Raw genomic sequence first — 18785 nt, forward strand, 5'->3', positions numbered from 1 at the left:
GTGAAAAGGTAGGAACTGTGAACGCATACAGTAAGTTACATCCTTTTACGTCGAATTTAATGGGAGGTCCCCATACATGCAAACGGAACGCGTAAATTTTTTGATCACCAAATATAGTCATGTGTTGTATCAAATGAAAAGCTGTGATGAGTACTTTCCGAAGCCGGTCTTAATTTTGACATTTGTTGGAAAGGTGGGGAGTACGGGAGGTTGAAAAACCAAATTAAACCAAATCCACTGAAAAATCGGAAAAAAATCAAGAGGCTGCCACTATATGGTGCCTACGCTCCGAAATACCTTCCATAGGTCAAAGTTGTCGTTTCTTTACAAATTCAAGACTATGAATGTCAATATCACCCGAAAATGGATACTCTCACATAATACATATATACGTGCTACGTACTAAGAAATACACAAAACCTTTCGTACCTGAAGCGTTCAGCTTCCGGTTTCCCGACTTGTTGTAAGCTGAAATAGGCTCTGTTGGCTGACAACAACCGTGCATCATCTCAGCTGTTATCGGTTTTGATTTTAGAGATTTTCGCCGGGACACCGAATTCTCCCATGTGTACAGTTTTACCCTGGCTATGCTATCATAGGCGGCTTTAAAGTCGATGAGTAGATGGTGCAACTGGTGTCCATATTCCAACAGTTTTTCCATCGTTTGCCGCAAAGATAAAATCTGATCTGTTGCTGATTTGCCTGGAGTGAAGCCTCTTTGGTATGGGCGTATGGAGCTTCCCGGCGTAGCAAGATAGCGGAGAAAATCTTATAGATGGTACTCAGCAACGTGATACTTCTATAATTGCGGCACTGCCTGATATCTAACACAAGTTGATGAACCACTTGGTGTAACTGCTCCCCTCCATATTTAACTATATCGGCTGTAATTCCATAGGCTCCTGGCGACTTATGATTTTTAAGCCGATGAATTGCACGCACGCCGGTAGATTGCACCGACTGTTTCTTCTATGCTTGGTCGTGGCAGTATTTGTTCGTCGTCTGCAGTTGGCGGGACCTCAAACTCGCCGATGTTCTGGTTGTTCAGTAGTCCATCAAAGTACTTAATGTATCGCTCCAATACGCCGATTCTGTCGGAAATCAGATTTTCCTCTTTGTCTCGGCAGGATGAGCACTGAGGTGTATAACGCTTGATCCAATTGACTTGTTGGTAAAACTTCCGCGCCTGATGCGGTTGCTCCCTGTATTTCTCGAATTCACAGACTTGTTGGCTCTCTCAGGCTTCCTTTTTCCCTCTATGAAATCGCTTGATCACTCGACAAAGTTCGTGATAGGCCTCTGGGCGTGCCCGCATTTTTTGAGAGTGCAGCATTGCCCGGTATCCAGCATTCTTCCGTTTCCTTGCTAGTTTACATTCATTGTCAAACCAGTCGTTTCGACTTTTTTTGTGGTTGGGACCAAGTATGTTTACGGTCATATCAACGATAACACTCTTCAGGTGGTTGTGAAGTTCATTTGTTGATGCTTCATCTCCAGGACATTTGTTAGCTGCGGTTATTGCGGCATCCATTTCCCCTTTATAGGTGTTACGGAGGGTTGTCTTGTAAATGATTTCAGTATTCACTCTCACCTGATTGCCAGAGGCGGTGTTGTAACTCGAGCCCGGAACACTATGCCAACGAGGTAGTGATTCGAGATTATATTGGCCCCCCTATATATTCTGACATTCATTAAGGGTGAGAGGTGGCGGTGTTTAATCAACACGTGGTCAATTTAGTTGAAAGTGGTCCCGTTTGAAGAGGCTACTTCCAACAACTATTTCGTACACACGACACTGGTAACTGAAAAATCCGCAGCCCGTTATGATTGGTGTTCTTACGTTAGCTATGGGAGCCGACGTATCACCTGAATACGGGCTCCGTTCCAACTTGACTACTAAAATCTCAAGGGTCCGTTCAACTGACTCGTAGAAGGTATTCTTCTCTATAGTTTCCTCTGTAGGGGCGTGAACGTTAATGAGGCTTATATGACTGCTTTACTAGATGGCCGCTATAATGTATGGTGTAGTAACACTTCTCCAGGAAACCGGTCCCTTTCCAACGCATCTCTTGGAACGCTGTTACATCAGCCTTATATTGGGATAGGGTATCAGCTAGATGCCGAGTAGCATTCGGTCTGTACAGAGAGTACACACTTGATGAGATAATGCGCAAATCGTTATTCCGTTTCAGTTGCCGGGTTCGTCCTTGTAAACTTCATCCCGTCCGAGGATCCTTTCGTGGTTTCGTAACTTCAGATTTCCATGCAGGGTTACCAGCCAGACCCAACCCCCCCACCTAGAGGACCAGTTGGTACAATTTGTTCTGCTTTTAGGCGCGGCAGACTCGTCTTCAGCTTTTTCCGTCTGCAGTTTTTCATTAATAAAGAACTCCCAGCGATCATCAAATGGAGGTGGAGATAGGATTAGGTAGTAAAGCTGTTGATGCTTATTCAGCAGGCGTTTCCCAGGTTTTGTGCTCCATTTTGGGTACCAATCCACGTTTCGCCCTGGGACCTAAACTACCCTTTCACCATCAAAGTTCTGATATTCAATATCCACCCCCACATGGTAATCTCTGAGAGTTCTTTCTTAACGAAAAACTGGAGATGGAAAAGAACAAAGGCGAATCTCGCACGTCTAAAAGCAGGAACTGTGCCAACTGGTCCTCCATGTTAGGTATGGTTGACCATATTACATGGAAAACAATTTGACACGAAACCAAGCAAGGTTGTTCTCCAGGTTGGGTATAATTCACAACATTACGCAATTTGTTACAAAGCCAGAAAGTTCGGACTGGATGGATCTTACAAAGAGAAGCTGCCAAACTACCGCCCCCCTCCCTGTCCCAAATCCTCGCCGAAATATCCTCGCAGTGTTTTCACAATGCTTCAATTTATGGGCACAAAGAAGAGGAGTTTGATGCAGGATGGAGCTTGGCCGCATACACTTTGGACAAGGCAATGATTTCCAAGCACTTCGCCAGGCCACTCTGGCAATTCTCCGAATGAAAAGCCATAGAAATTGTGTGGTCCAAATTGAAGGAGAGTGTGTTGATCGAAAAATAAGCGGCAGATAGTTGAACGAATACAGGATGAATTAGTTGCAATTTCGGCGGAGGGTCAGAAAAGTTTCAGACAGTGAATTTCGAAAGGCATAAAAAACAAAACGGTCTATTAAAATCCGGTGGAACAGGTCCACTAAATGCGATACACCAACTACTGCTGAGAATCTGGGAGGATCAGGAGATCCCAGATGACTGGCGTAGGAGCATCATCTGTCCCATCCACAAAAAGAGAGAGAAATTCTGGAGAATAGAATAAGACCATACGCCGAACGACTGATTGGCGAGTACCAAGGCGACCGACTAGCATTTTACCATTAAACTAATCGTGCAAATGTGCTGGAAATATAACGTTGATGTATACCAAATCTTTGTCGACTTCAAGTAGGCATACGACAGTTGGTAGCGTACGTAGATAACATCAAAATCATGTCCCGAATACTGACGGACGCAGAGGAACTTCTGCATACTCTTCACACCCCTACAAAAAAGTTGGACGCATCAATGAGGACAAAATGAAAATAATGATGCAATCAAAAAGTAGAATGCATAGGGGAATGAATAGGGGACCTTAACATCGAATTCGTAGATAACTTTATATATCTGGGTAGCAGCCTGTCAGAAGACGCGAAACAAACTGACGAGGTCAAGCAACGGATATAGCTAACGATTAAAATTTTCTTCTCGGTCCTGCCCATAATGAAATCCAAGCATGTGCACAGAAAAACAAAGCTCCGCGTGCACAAAACCATCATACGACCAGTGGTATGCTAGGGGTGCGAAACCTGGACCCTAACTCAAGCCTCCGAAAATTTGCTAAATACATTCGAAAGGAAGTCCTTCGAAGCAGTTCGCCACCGTGATGGATAGCGCATCAGGTACTACCATGAATTGTATGGACTGTACGATGAGCTAGAAGTCTCGAAATTCATTAAACTATGCCTTCAGTGAGCAGGACATGTCCAACGAATGAGTGACGATCGCCTACCTAAAAAGTTATGAATAGACGACGTGTCAACAGAGCGAGACTACGAAGAAGACCGAGAACACGGTGAGAGAGCACAATATATAAGGACGCCGAGCAACTACTGGGCTTCCAAGTTTGGAGGACGTGGTCACGTGACCGAGATAATTAGGGGGAAAACGATCCAGGCAGTAATGCCAGGATGATGATGATTATGTTGGTTTTAATTAGAGGTGAATGCCTGCCATAAGTACTCGGGAGTAAAGGCACAATTCATAGTAGCATCGACCAGAATCAAATTTCACAGTGACGGAAAAATTACTTTAAAATTATTCTGTTTTTACCATTCAGTTAATAATAGTCTATTGAAGCAGGATGTCTGAGGGGCTGCCCACAGGGAGGGGTTCTCTCTCCACTGTTATGGCTCTTGGTGATGGATACCCTGCTGTGGCTCCTGGAGGACAAAAAAGTCTTCGCGCAAGCATTTGCGGACGATCTAGCCGTAACAATAACCGGCAAGTTTGCGGACACAGTATGTGACCGCTTGAATGCAACTCTGCATGTAATCCACAGCTGGTGCCTCCGCAATGGACTCACGGTGAACGCTAGAAAGACTGGACCAGTTATGTTCACTAAGAACGTCAGGTGGGGCAGCTATACACTACCCACCTTAGCAGGGGCGGAAATCCAGCTGGCACAAACAGTCAAGTACTTAGGAGTACATTTCGACTCCAAGTTAACGTGGAAGCATCATATCCAGGAACAATACCAGAAATCCTGCAGATTGCTCTGGTGCTGTAGGAATGCGATAGGTAAGACCTGGGGACTTTCACCTAAACAGATGTATTGGATGTATACATCCATAATAAAACCCATTTTGATGTATGCATGCATCGTCTGGTGGCCAAGACTGAACTTTGCTAACAGCAGGAAGCTGCTAACGCAGATTCAGAGACTTGGTTGCCTAAGTATTACTGGAGCAATGAGTACTACGCCGACTGCGGCACTTGAAGCCATCCTAAATTTACCCCCCATCCACTTGGAGGTGAAACGGAAAGCGGCCAACGACGCATATAGGCTCGATACCATTGGGGCGTGGAAAGGCGGCCAATCCAACGGGCATGCGTCTATATGGAAATTCCTTGGAAAACATCCGGTAGCCCTGATGCCGACCGATCATATGGTTTCCAGATTCGTCTTTGAAAAGACATACACTGTCGTAATCACCAAAAGAGAAGAATGGTCGACAAGTGGCCATGAGTCTTTTCAGATTACAGACTTAATAATCTTCACCGACGGGTCAGTCACGGAGGATGGATCGGGTGCAGGCGTGTTCTCGGAGAATCCGATTATAGAACTGGCCCGACCTCTCGGAAAAATGACGACCATATTCCAGGCGGAGATATATGCCATTTCATTGGCAGCAGAAGAATGTCTGCGACAGAAATGGAGGGGTCGCACTATTCGAATCTGTTCCGACAATCGGGCGGCATTATCAGCGCTAAATGGCAATAACATATCAAGCCAGTTGGTGTGGAGTTGTCATCAGGTGCTGCTGAAACTTGGCCGACTGAATGAAACATTCCTGATGTGGGTGCCGGGGCACTCTAACATCGCCGGTAATGAGGGGGCTGATAGACTGGCTCGCCGAGGGTCTGGATCCACAATGGTGGGCCCAGGACCAGCTCTTGGAATCCGACCATCTACTGTCAAGTCTACTCTGAAAGGTGAAATTGAAAGGATTCACGCTACCGAGTGGAGAAATTTGAACTCTTGCCGGCAAGCGAAAATCCTTGTGAAGGAGCCTAGGGCCACTAGAGCGGCATTTTTGTTGTCCCTTAAGAAGTAGGACATGAAAACCCTAGTAGGGCTTTTGACGAGACACTGCCCCTTAAACTACCGTATGGAAAAGATTGGGGTAGTGGTTTCGGCTGTGTGCAGCCAATGTGAGGAGGAGGAGGAAACTGCCCTGCACTTTTTATGCAGCTGCCCGGCATCCTCAGATCTCAGACGAAGACACCTTGGCAAGGTTTTCTTCAATGAAGAATCTGCACACTCTCTGCCTCTTGAGAATGTTCTCAGGTTCGCTAAAGCCTGCGAACACCGTAGGCGGGAAGCCATTGAATAGGCAACTTACGGGGATAGTACAATGGGCCTAATAATGGCCTGAGTGCTCGGAGCTGCGGCTCTCCCCATTTAACTAAACTAACTAACTACCATTCAGTTAAATTTTGTCAATTCAAATTCAAAGACCAAATTTTTAAATGTCACTTCAAAGTTATAGTATCAAAAATATTTAAAGTCAACGCTTAAAAGTCCTCGGAGACCGGAGTTCACCTTCATTGATTTTAAAGATAGCCCCCTCACGGAAGGGTACAATCTAAAAATTTAATATGAGAGAAAGACCAAACAAAAAGTCTGTTATCCAAAAACTTATGTCAACTCACTGCTAAGTTCATGAATATGTTAAATGTGACTATTAACGCGACATGAAAATATCACATTTTGGCGTGCTCCAAAAGATACATAACTCAGCAGCACGCCACCTTGGCATTTAGAAAAGTGTTAGTGGCAACTTCCGAAATATTACGTAGCCACCCCCAGGGGGAAGTTACGCAAGGCACAAGGAAAGCAGAATGACACCGACCCATCATATCACATGCAAGCAACCCAAGGAAGAGGGTGTGGGTTTTTGTATATTTATTTATACGTTTATCCAACGAATGAATGTCAGTAGAGTCGATATCGATTACGTGATATCATGTCGGTCACGTTTTCCCTACGTCTTCGCATTCAGATTTGCTCATCTATTCACCTATTTGAAGAGCGTGGCGTTTGTTTACAACCCAGATTGTGTAGCGGAGCTTGTGCTCGGCCTTACGTTCATATTACTTTGCAATTAAAATACAGACACGTTCAGTGGGACCTACCTAGATGCTAAGCCAATTAAGAACAAATAGAAATGAAGCAATTAGATACTTAGCCCGGATTCAGTAACACGAATCTGCAGCTAGAACAGCTCCAACATATTGAAAGGGACCAACACATCAGTAGATGAGCACAATTCACATTACTAACAACAATATGACGACGTTGTGGCTAGTTCTGGTTTTTTTTTTTATTATTTTTACGTAACGTTCAAGGTAACCTGTCGGTCATTTAGCAAGTTGACGGTGGACAATTTGAATTGGTCAGAAAATTATCAACATCTTAAAGATTCTTCTCAGGTTTTTCCTGGTATCGCAATTACGGTGTGTGGCAAAGCAGTTCCATATGGGGACTGAGCAACTGATCCCAGAAAAAAGGGGCGAATAAAGACCGAAATGGATTCCCCGAAACAATACGAGTATCTTTTTTATGCTTGAATACGTAATGGTTATGATTCAGTCGTAAAATGCGTAGGTTCTGAACAAAAGGAACTTGTGGGAGTACAGTGACGACTTTGACTCCATCTCCTGAATCTGAGGATGAAACTTGCGTGAGACGGTGGAGGAGCTACATATGCCGACATATGATATTCATGAATGCATTTAATATTGACATTTCCATTTGTCTTGTAAATACTAAAATGTGAGCGTCATCAAAAATGCTAATAGATTTATCTATTATAAATGAATGTGGGGAAGGTTTATGAAAAGAAACCATCATTTTGTATGAAGGATGAAAAATTTATTTGGGGTAAATGAGTTCCTAAAAAAAACATTAAATCACGGTAACTACCTCTGGTTAAAGGTGTTCAATTTCCGTATGTATCTAGAGGGGTTTTCTAGGAAGACAATAAAATCGTGGCACCAGTCCACTTTTCGGGGGGAAAAGAATTACTACGTAATTATGTACTACTGTTTGCATGTAGACTACATCTTCACTTGCCGGCGGTCGAAACCAAAAGGAGGAAACGCGCGCACCGGCCTCGTGCCAGGCCCCCAGCTGTGTCGGTGGTAATTCAGTGCGTCGGCGGAGGGGAGTTCACCAGCGGTAATGCAGTCGGTGGTTCTTGCCTCTAATATGCCGCCACATCACTCCGCCCCCAGCTGAAATGACGCGGGTTTGGTTTAGCCGTTGGTGAAGAGCAGCGTCTTCCGCTGAGTCTGAGGCATCGACAAATATGGCTAGGGGTGCATCTGGTTGAGGAAATGCCTGTAGTGTAGCATCAACAAGCTGTTATTTGACAATTTCATACGCCTGGATAGCCTCAGTAATATCCTTGCGAAAATCTTTCGTTTTGGGTCCAAACAAGTAAGTGTTGAGGATCGCTTGGTGACGAGCGACCTTGGGCAGGAAACGACAATAGAAGGTTAGCATGCTCAAGAACCCTCGCAGATCCTTCAGTTTTTGATCGCATCAACCTTGTCTGGATCAGGTTGTATTCCATCAGGGGTGATCATGTCGGTGACAAATTTCTCCCGTTTTTGTAGGAATCTGCATTTTTTCACGTTTAGAACGAGCAACCTTGGGAAACGACGATAGAAGCTTAACATGCCCAAGAACGCTCGCAATTCCTGAAGGATTTTCATCGCTTCAACCTTATCTGGGTCTGGTTCAAATCCGTCAGAGGTGATCATGTCGCCGAGAAATGTAGGAATTTGCATTTTTCAACGTTTAGAACGAGCCGCCCTCAAGGAGACGTTGAAAAATGCACTCGAGATGGTCGAAATGCTCAGATTCGGAAGAAGAGGCGACCAAAACATGGTCCATGTAGACGAAGCAGATGTTTAAGTTTCGTAGAGCAAAGTCGATGAATCTTTGAAATGTCTGTGCAGCGTTGTACAAACCAAAAGAATCAGAAGTCATCCTGGTGAACTGTCCACGTGCCTGTACCCGTAAGTGCGGATCGGAGAGGAGTTCGCGGCAACCAGTCGTAAGTTTTACGATATCAACGTGTCGACCAGAAAGCAACGCCTGCTCAAAGGGTCGAAAATTGTAAAGCGACGTGGTACTACGCTTCGGATAGCCGCCGCCGAGGCACTCAGCGAGCCAAGTTTTTTGTTGCATTGAAATTGCATCCGGTGGTACATTTAGTCGCTTTAGCTCTGAATTTGCGGTGGTATCAGCAAATTGTCGGGGCTGATGAGGGTCCCGTTTTGCGACTACCAGAACCCATTTTTCGGGAAGCAGACCTCGACCATGACTGCGATCGAAATCTACCACCCGAACGCAAAGCACCTACAGTCGCCATAAATTTAGAAACTGCGTTCGTAAGTGACGTCACCATTGTCTTCAGATCCTCTAACTCCCGGCGTGTGTCTCTAGAGACTTCTGTGACCACGGGGCGTGCGTACACTTCATGAACTTTGTCGGCCATGGCGGACAACACCTCCAGCGACTCCGAGTCCGTGCAGGCTAAAACGGCGCGGGTGCCCTCCGGAAGCCACTGTAACCAGAGCATTTTCACATTCATGCTCAGCTGCCCCTGCCAGTTGCAATTTCATGTAAAGGTGAGATACGTGAATTGCATAAACTTATTGAATCTCAGACTATGTAAAGTAGAAGCCTCGTCAAGACTTTGATTTGGCAAATGGTTAGGGAATACAAATCCCTACAATCACAGGTTATATTTCTCAGCCACCTAATTACCCCTGAAATCATCCAACGGGACCCAGTCGAAGTACAATCGATTATGAGCTTCCTGCTTCCGAAAACAGTTAAGGATCTGCAAAAGTTCTTAGGCATGTTAAAATTCTACCGTCATTTCTTGTCCAAGGCCACCCATCACAAATCGGTCATTAACGCCTACTTATCTGGGCCGAAGATTAAAGAACTCCCGCCGGATTTCGTGGCCCCGGAGGCTGTCCAAGCGGTTGAGACTACTAGACAACATCTAGTGGAAACCGTATTCATCGATGACTAGGTCAATAAAATCTGGCAACCCCCTTCTCCTTGAAGCAGCTGAACCCCTCTCAACGAAACTACATCACTTATGATCATAAGGTACTACCCACGTCGCTCACAACAAAATACTTCCGGTATTTTCCCTTGAAGGCAAGGTGTTGACAGTGTTCACGGATGATAAGCCATTCACCTTTACTTTGAAACAGAACCCCGACAAAGCGTCTGCTCCTCAACTTCGGCACCTGAGCTCTATCAGTCAGCTCACTTCTAACATTCAACAAATTTCCGGAGAGAATATCGTAATTGCTGACGCTTTGTCACGTCTTGCAGAGGCCAAGATTCCCGTCACCGTGGATTTTCTGGTAATTGTAAAGGCGCAAAAGGACGAGGGAAGTCTCCAAATACTCATTTATGAAATTTCCTCTCTTTGGCTCAAGGTTTAGTATATACTGCTAGACTTCAGACAAGGGACCAAAGTCATATTTGCCAGCCGACTTCTGTAAGGAAGTATCTCACGCTTTTCATGAGACTGCAAAACATGTTAGGAAACTGATAAGCGTGTTGGTGGATTGAGGACCAAGCGCTTCCACACAATCTATCTCGATCTATTTGGTCCTTTGCGTAACTCGCACGGCATTGCCTCACAATCATCGATAGGTTTACCTCTTACCTCTTAAATATATCTCTGCTGAATCTCATGCCAAAGCGATCTGTCGAGAGTGCGTCCAATGCTTCGATGTGCCGGCAGTTATAATAAACGACCAGGGAATCCGGTTTGAGTCCTCCTTTTTCTCGGAGTTGGGCAAAATTCCCGGCTTCGAACGTCACCAGACCGGCAGTCCGATGGGATACTCGAAAGATAGCAAAGGACGCTGAAAGCCGCTATAATGGCCCAAGATTGTCAAGTTCCTCGAGCGAGGCTCACACTATTTAAGCATCAACGTTAAGGGGCCTCCCTTTCTTCTTCGCCAACCGGTCTGGTGTCTGGTTCCTCATTGAAACCCCCTTAGGTTTGGTTGACAAATGGTCCCGAATCTCTTATGACTATAGGCGTAATATTCAGTGATGAATCAGCCAAAAAAGTGGACGCGGACTCGAGGGTGTATCCGGAAAATTCAATTATGGAACTCGTTCGATTCTTCAAGACAACGACGGATATATATGCCAAATGATTGGCAGCAGAAGAATGTTTGCGACAAAAATGGCGGGGTCACACCTTACAAATCTATTACGACAGTGGAGTAATGTTATCAGCACTAAATAACAACACCATATCAAACCAGTCAGTGGTAATGAGAAACCTGGCAGACTCGCTCGTATAATAAGGTACATAGATATGAAAGCTCTACCACATGGAGAAAATGGGAACGTTGATCCCTCCAATGCGCAGAAGAAAACGAAGCGGTACAGCATTTCACATGCAGGTCCCGGCCTCTTCAGGTTTTAAGGGAGTTACCCCAGAAATGTTTTCTTCAGCGAAGAATCTGCGTATGCTCTGGCCCTGGAAAACGTTCTCAGATTCAGAGCGAGGCAGCGAACGTTGCAGGCAAGAGGCCGATAAAACGGCGACTTTAGCGGATAGTACAATGGGTCAAGTAAAAGCCCTGAGTGCTTGGAGCTGGGCTCCCTTAGTCTTTCAACCTATTCTAAGTCGTCGTGCTTTATAGCACGAATTGATTGGAAAGCAAATTGGTGGACCTCGGGCCAAAACCGGGGTGTCTGGAATTCCTTATTAAGGCAGGCCTAGACCGAAACCGATTGCATTCTATTTCTAGATTCAATACGGTGGAATTACCCTGGGTATCTAGTCATTGTGGTGTAGTGGGAAATGAAATCTCGGATGCCTTGCTTCAACTTGGTGTGGTGTGTCAGTAGCATTGGCTGATGCTGCTATCAAAAACTGGGAACAAGTTTCCCATAATGACAGGTGGCGAAGCCTTAATGCTGCTGAATAGACAAACTTTTCCTGCCAGAACCAAAAAAACATACTGCAAAGTTTATCCTGTCGAAAAGCAGGAGGATTTGCAGGAGTATTGTGGGCATTCTGACAGGCCATAATTCACTGGCTGAGCATATGTTCAAAATAGAAATTATCCAAGATGATATGTCTCCATCCTGTAATGAGGAAGCGGAATCCACGGAGAATTTTCTATGTGAATGCCCCGCCTATGGACGCATCAGACATCAGATTTTTGGTGCTGATGTGCTTCAACTGCAGCACTATCACATCCACTAACGGAAATCCTGCTATACATAAACGAATCCGGGATATTCCATTAGATGGGGGAATCGAGTACAATGGACCACTAAAGTCTGAGTGAATAAAACTGAATTTTGGACGACCATGGGAATCGACCAACAGGCTCTCAAATCTAAAATTTATCGCAGTGTCGTCCGTCCTGTCTCCCTCTATAGTTCTGAGTGTTGGACGACTATAAAGGATGGAGTAATGGAGACGAAGATGTTGTGTTGAACTAGTGGCGTGACACTTTTTGACCACATCCGAAATGAGGATACCTCCGATCGAAATGGGGTTGCACCGATCGTGGAAAAATTGCAAGAGAGGCGTCTTCGATGGTATGGTCATCGAAATCGATGGTAAACGACCAAAAGGCCGGCCGCAACAACGGTGACTTGATGGTGATTTGAAGGCCTCACCACTACATCCAGATTAGGACTTGGATAAAATAAAATGGTGCAACCGAACACAACGACTCGACCCCGCTTGTGAACAGAACGAAGACTAAAGAAAAAGACTCTGATGGAATTTGGTTAAGAGAAGTGCCGAATCCAAACCAACTGCAAAGGTCAACACAAGCCACATTCCCGGCATTCCGCAAGGAACCCACGATCGGTAATTTGAAGGTTACTCTGCTATACGAATTCTTGAGACGTGGGAAGTTGTTGCTAAAATCGAATCTATCGAGGAAGAACAAAATAAGCGCAGTAAATGCGTCAGTTATCCCTGGGATATACCAGGTGTACTCCTATTAATTTCCGTTTTTTTTTTTGTGAATAAAACACATAATTCCAAGTTAACCGTAATAGTTATTTTATTCGAAATATTTTCCATCGCTTTCTACACATTTTGTCCACCTTTCTGATAATTTGTGAGAATTGTGTAGAATTGACTGCCTTTGGAGGTGAGCCATTTCCGCAAATTTTCATAGGAGTCGAAGCGCTTCTGAGAAAGTGCGTGGTCCAAAGACGCAAAGAGGTGGTAATCCAATGGGGCCCGGTCTGCTGAGTAAGCCGCATGGTTAAGCACCTCCCACTTGAGTTTTTCCAGCGTGTCGCGAACGACTTTCGACTTATGCGATGGTGCATTGTCGTGGAGCAAAAACACCTTCTTCTGTCTTTCTTGATATTCTGGTCGGTTCTCCGCAATCGCTCGGCTCAAATTTTTCATTTGTTGTTTGTAGCGAACGGGGTTCACAGTTTCACCAGTTTTCAGCAGTTCAAAGTAGATCACACCGGTCTGGTCGCACCACAGACAAAGCATGACTTTCCGACCATAACGATTTGGTTGTGCCGTCGATGTCATTGCTTCACCTGGACTCACCCACGATTTGTTGCGTTTAGGGTTGGTTCTCCAAGGAAATCCACTTTTCGTCGGCCGTAACAATACGATGGACTTGCTTTTGTACCGTTGAAGCAGCATTTCACACGTCATTTTTCGGTTCTCCATTTGTCTCTCGGTCAGTTCATGCGCCACCCGCTTGCCACATTTCTGAATTTTTCCCATGGCTGGCAGACGTTTCGGAATTGTTTGCTGCTTAACTCCCAACGTATCTGCAAGCTGTCGTTGCGTTTGCGTGTTGTCTTGAACATGAAAAGCAATGCATGGCGCATATGCTCGAAGTTCGGTACGTGCGCCGACATTTTTCAAGTGCAATAAAAACTTGCTGGAGGACCTTTTTGGGGAAACGTCAACGCAGTTTAGACACTCGACAGCAACTAAACAAAATGACAGGTATGTGTGACCAACAGCGACACGAAACATAGAACGCCATCTATCTAAAAAAAAACGGATATTAATTAGGAGTACACCTGGTACATTCGGAACATCGCCTTGGACGAAGACCGGTCTGGAAAACGTCCAGATTGAATTTCAAATGCTTCACCACGCCTTGAAGCGGATGAACCTGCCGGTGGGTTAATGCTGCGTCACAATATCACTGCCAAGTCGACCCGCTGCGCGCTCATTTTTATAGCAAAGATCAGGCGGTACCTTGCTTGCGGCTGTTTGTAAGGCAGATTGTGGTTTGTCTCCACTTATCTTGAAGGATCGATCTTTCATTCCTCTGAGTAGGGTGAAGTCAGACCACGAATGAATCCATGGATTTCCATTCATAGGTACATGGTAAACCCGTAATTGTCTCTGGCAGCCATTTGTTGATCTCCACTTTTCGGAGAGTTCTTTGCTGAGACGGAGAGATTTACGTGCGGCATTCAGGATAGTGTAGACACCATCCGAGCTTATAAAATGCTTATAATGAAAGAGATGGTTAAGCGTTGGACCATCTCATTTTTGGCTGCACTGTTATGGCGCGTATAGACCTCTTTTAGGGAAATAAGGGGTTCTAGACAATCTTGGTGAGATTGAAACCGTCGAAACAAGAACATTATCCTCAACATATCCAAAAAGGTGGAAACTGGATCATCACTGTGGCGCCACATCACTTCGCCCCCCTTTATCGCCAAATCACAGTAGCTCCTGAAGACATTCCAAAGACGGCAATATGCACACTTTTTGGGCTCTTCAAGTTCACCCGGATGACTTTCGGATTGCGCAATGCGGCGCAAACCTTTCAAAGGTTCATCCACTCGGTCCTGCGAAACCTCGACTTCTGCTTCATATATTTGGATGATGTTTTGGTCGCTTCTTCCACTGAGTCTGAGCACTTAGCCCATCTCGAGTGCATTTTTCAACGTCTTCTTGAGGCCGGTTTAGTCCTAAACGTTGAGAAATGCAAATTTCTCCAAAAACAGGTGAGATTCCTCGGCCATTTCATTTCCCCTGACGGAATACAGCCCCAGACAAGGTGCAAGCGATAACAAGCTTCCCGCGTCCAAAGACAGTGAAGGAGTTGAGGAGGTTCTTGGGCATGCTAAATTTCTACCGTCGTTTCCTGCCCAAGGCCGCCCATCACCAGTCCATTTTGAACGCGTACTTGTCTGGCCCCAAAACTAAGGACACACGAGAGATCGTGTGGTCTGAAGAGGCTATCCGCGTGTTTGAAAAATCCTGTCAACAACTGACCGATGCTACACTCTTGGCATTCCCTCTGCAAGATGCACCCCTAGCCGTTTTTATTAATGCCTCTGACATCGCAGTAGGTGCTGCCCTTCACCAAAAGGTGGATCAAGTTTGGCAGCCGTTGAGCTTCTTCTCGAAGTAGTTGAACCCCGCTCAACGGAACTACAGTACCTACGATCGCGAACTGCTCGCCGCGTATTTGAGCATCAAATACTTCCGTTTCTCCCTAGAAGGCAGGCTGTTCACAGTGTTCACGGACCATAAACCTCTCACGTATGCTTTGAAACAGAAGCCCGACAAAGCGTCCCCTCGTCAGCTTCGACACCTGAGCTTTATAAGGCAGTTTACGTCAAGACATCCAGCACGTGTCCGGCAAGGACAACATAGTTGCTGACGCTTTGTCTCGTGTCTCCGAGGTTAAAATTCCGGCCTCACTCGATTTCTCGGCTATTGCCAAGGCGCAGGAGGATGACGCAGCACTTCAGAGCCTCAAATCCCACCTTTCGCAAGGAAGTGTTCCACGCAGTTCACGACTTAGCGCATCCAGGCATCAGGACAACAAATCGGCTAGTCACCGAGAAATACTTCTGGCCCTCTATGAATAAGGACGTCAATTCCTGGGCCAGAGAGTGCATCGCATGCCAGAAGTGTAAAGTCTCCAGGCATGTAAGGAAAGAAGTGGGCTCATTCCCCCGCACTACCAAGCGGTTCCATACAATACACCTCGACATAGTAGGGCCTTTGCGAGACTCGCACGGTTATAGGTATTGTCTCACAATCATCGACAGGTTTACGCGGTGGCCTGAGGCAATACCTCTGAAATACATTACGGCGCAATCATGTGCCGAAGCCCTCTGTCGAGAGTGGATACCTCACTTTGGCGTCCCTGCAGTGGTCATCACTGACCAGGAAATGCAATTTGAGTCCACCCTTTTCTCGGAGTTAGGCAAACTCCTAGGGTTTAAACGCCAGCGGACTACTGCATACCACCCGCAATCCAATGGGATGCTAGAACGTAGGCACCAGACGCTGAAAGCCGTCATTATGGCACGCGACGATCCGTCCTGGACCCAAGTCTTGCATCTCGTCCTACTCGGTCTACGTACAACCCGCCGAGAGGAATTTGCTGCCAGCCCCGCGGAGCTGGTATACGGAGAGAACCCGAGACTTCCAAGTGATCCGATCTTCGACAAGAGATCGGGTCTCACAGAATCGGGGTTGGTGCGTCTGCTGAGAGACAATCTCCGACGCATCAAGGCCACTCGTTCCACCCAACACTCGTCCGCACCTGTCTGTGCGCCCAAGGAACTGAACACGTGTACGCACGTCCTGGTCAGGACGGATGCCGTCCGGAAGCCGCTGCAGCCTCCTTACGAAGGCCCGTACCGCGCTCTCGAACGGAGAGAACATTTCTTCCAGCTCGAGATCGGTGGACACGAAAAGGCGGTCTCCCTGTCCAGGCTGAAGCCCATGTGCAACCCTAAACAACGGCGCGTTCGCTTCAAGGACTGATGGGGAACACAGTTCCGGATTCGGTCGCTGAAACTCCTCGGTTTCATCTGGGGGCGGAGTGATGTGGCGCGGCAGGATTCGCGTGGTGACCCCGACGTGATATGAACACGCAACATTCGAAATAAATTTCAAATACCGCGAATCCTGCCGCGCCACATCACTATGAATAACCCAACAGAAAGGAACATCCTCTGGGGTATAACCCCGTTAATGCTGCCAACTACTTAGGAATTCAAAAGGACAATGGAAGTAACCGCATTATAAAATATTCAATGGGATTATAGCCGAAAGGGTTCCGATGAATGAAACACCCGCACTTGAGTGTCCCTAACACCACTTCGCACCCCATCTAGCTCATTTTGAAAGGACAAGCATGAATTGCCGTACGGTTCCCACGTTTAATGAAGTGATCCTAGATAAAACAGGCAACGAGATGTACACCTAATTAAATGGTATCAAAAGTCCAAGTCATCACAAAGCAAAGTGGAATTAGGGTCGCTCAATCCTATGCATTTCCAATAGAACACTTCCACAGAATTAGTGTCTTTGCACAGATAACGAGGGGGAGCACTTGGGGGAGTCAACTTTGAAGCAGGCATTATTAATGCAATTACACTTCAAAGGCTCAGTCTTCCATCATAAGCGGAGCAAAGCGCGAAAGAAACAACAGAAATCAACTTACAGTGAATGAATGTGCTGGCGAGGAATCCGATTAAGTGCTGGAGTTACTGCGCCCCTCCTCCTGTTGCTGTAACGCGTCACAGAACGAACTCCTTTAATCCACTCGAGAATTTCTCAGGCTTCACTACATTCCGCCCGACCGTTTCTCAGGTAGTTTTTGTATTGTTGTCTGCCGCCTTTGTCGTTCTTCCCAAGGGTGTTTCACCCTTGGAAGCATTCACACACGCACTGCACTCCTCTCGGGGTCTTCCGAGAGGTGATGAGCCACCACTTTACAATGGAATCACTCGTGTTATGGATGTGTTAATTTGTTGATTGTCCCAGCACTGTTGCGCGAAATGGCGAAATATTGACGAAACGTAGAAGCAAGAGGACTTCACACTCCACCTGACCGGAATTTTTATGGAATTCTATTAATAAATTTCCTTTTCTGGATATCGATTTGTCCACTTCTGGGACCGAACGAGACCGAATTGAACGGATGCGAATGGCATGGGCGCGAACTGGGAGGACTCGCAGTTTTGGGAAAAAAACTTGATTGCGATTAGGTTTTCACATGTCCCATATCGATTTTCGGGACGTCGCGATTCAGACGAGTAGACAGGAAGCCGCAAATCGCGTCTTATCACGGATACCACGTCACTGCTTGGAGCACTCACAGGACAGAACCGAGTCCGCGAATGACCAGTTCCAAATAGTTCACGTCGAGGTTGATCCAGCCGTGGACCTGGCGTCTGGTTGCACTCCGGCCGAATAGCTCACGATTACTGCTGGGATGGAGTTTGATCGATGCTGGAGGAAAATTCACGCAACCACTTGGAGAGCGTAACCGTGCCAGTGCCACTGTTGTGCTGTGACGTTACTAACAACACACGGAGCCACGACGGGGCGGCTGGGAATGTTCGTTGGGCGCTGGTTCCACTGCGGAGCCAGGTTTTCTTGCTTCTACTCTTTCCAGGACCTTCGAAACGAGACCTGCTCCTTGGCGGGCTCCCGTCCGACCGACAGTCGAGAAATACCAACGAAATCGAGCTTGTATCATGCAACGCTGACGGGCTGCAGCTGCAGCGGCTGCCTCTTCGGAGCTGGCTCCAAGACGAAACCCGCTTGGCTCCACCAAAGCGAGTACTCACCGCCACTGGAAATCGGCTCCACACTGGAGCTGGAAGCGCAGTGGTGGTGGCACAGGTAGAGGAAGGCTGCCCGTCGCTCTCCAGCACGCCATGCGCACCCATTCTTGTTATGTGCCGGCGGAACCCATGCCAGAGCAATGTGCAGGCGAACAACAACAAACAATAGCAGAGGAAATTGACTTCCATATCGTCGAAGTCGTTGTGCTGCTGCGCATGCATTCAACAAAACGACGACAAAGTGCTTGCACCGAAAACAAAGCGAAGGCACAGAACTCGTTGCCGATTGGATTCACACAACTCAACGATTTCTGACGGGATGTGACGTAATAGTTGAAGCTTTATGT

General features: G+C 46.4%; 1 protein-coding gene across 3 annotated transcripts in view; it reads right to left on the bottom strand.

Moving 5' to 3' along the window:
- The window catches only part of LOC119656803 (putative uncharacterized protein DDB_G0285119), a 121558-nt gene extending 103173 nt beyond the window's left edge, over positions 1 to 18385 (bottom strand). For 2 of the 3 annotated variants that reach the window (XM_038063413.1, XM_038063414.1), the window contains exon 1: positions 17310 to 18385. The gene's annotated coding sequence lies outside the window, so the exon portion shown is untranslated. The remainder of the gene's footprint in view (positions 1 to 17309) is intronic. The other variant, XM_038063412.1, reaches the window with a different exon arrangement.
- Between the last annotated feature and the right edge of the window lie 400 nt (positions 18386 to 18785).

The sequence above is a fragment of the Hermetia illucens genome, chromosome 5, assembly GCF_905115235.1.
Source record: "Hermetia illucens chromosome 5, iHerIll2.2.curated.20191125, whole genome shotgun sequence".
Taxonomy (NCBI): Eukaryota; Metazoa; Arthropoda; class Insecta; order Diptera; family Stratiomyidae; genus Hermetia; species Hermetia illucens.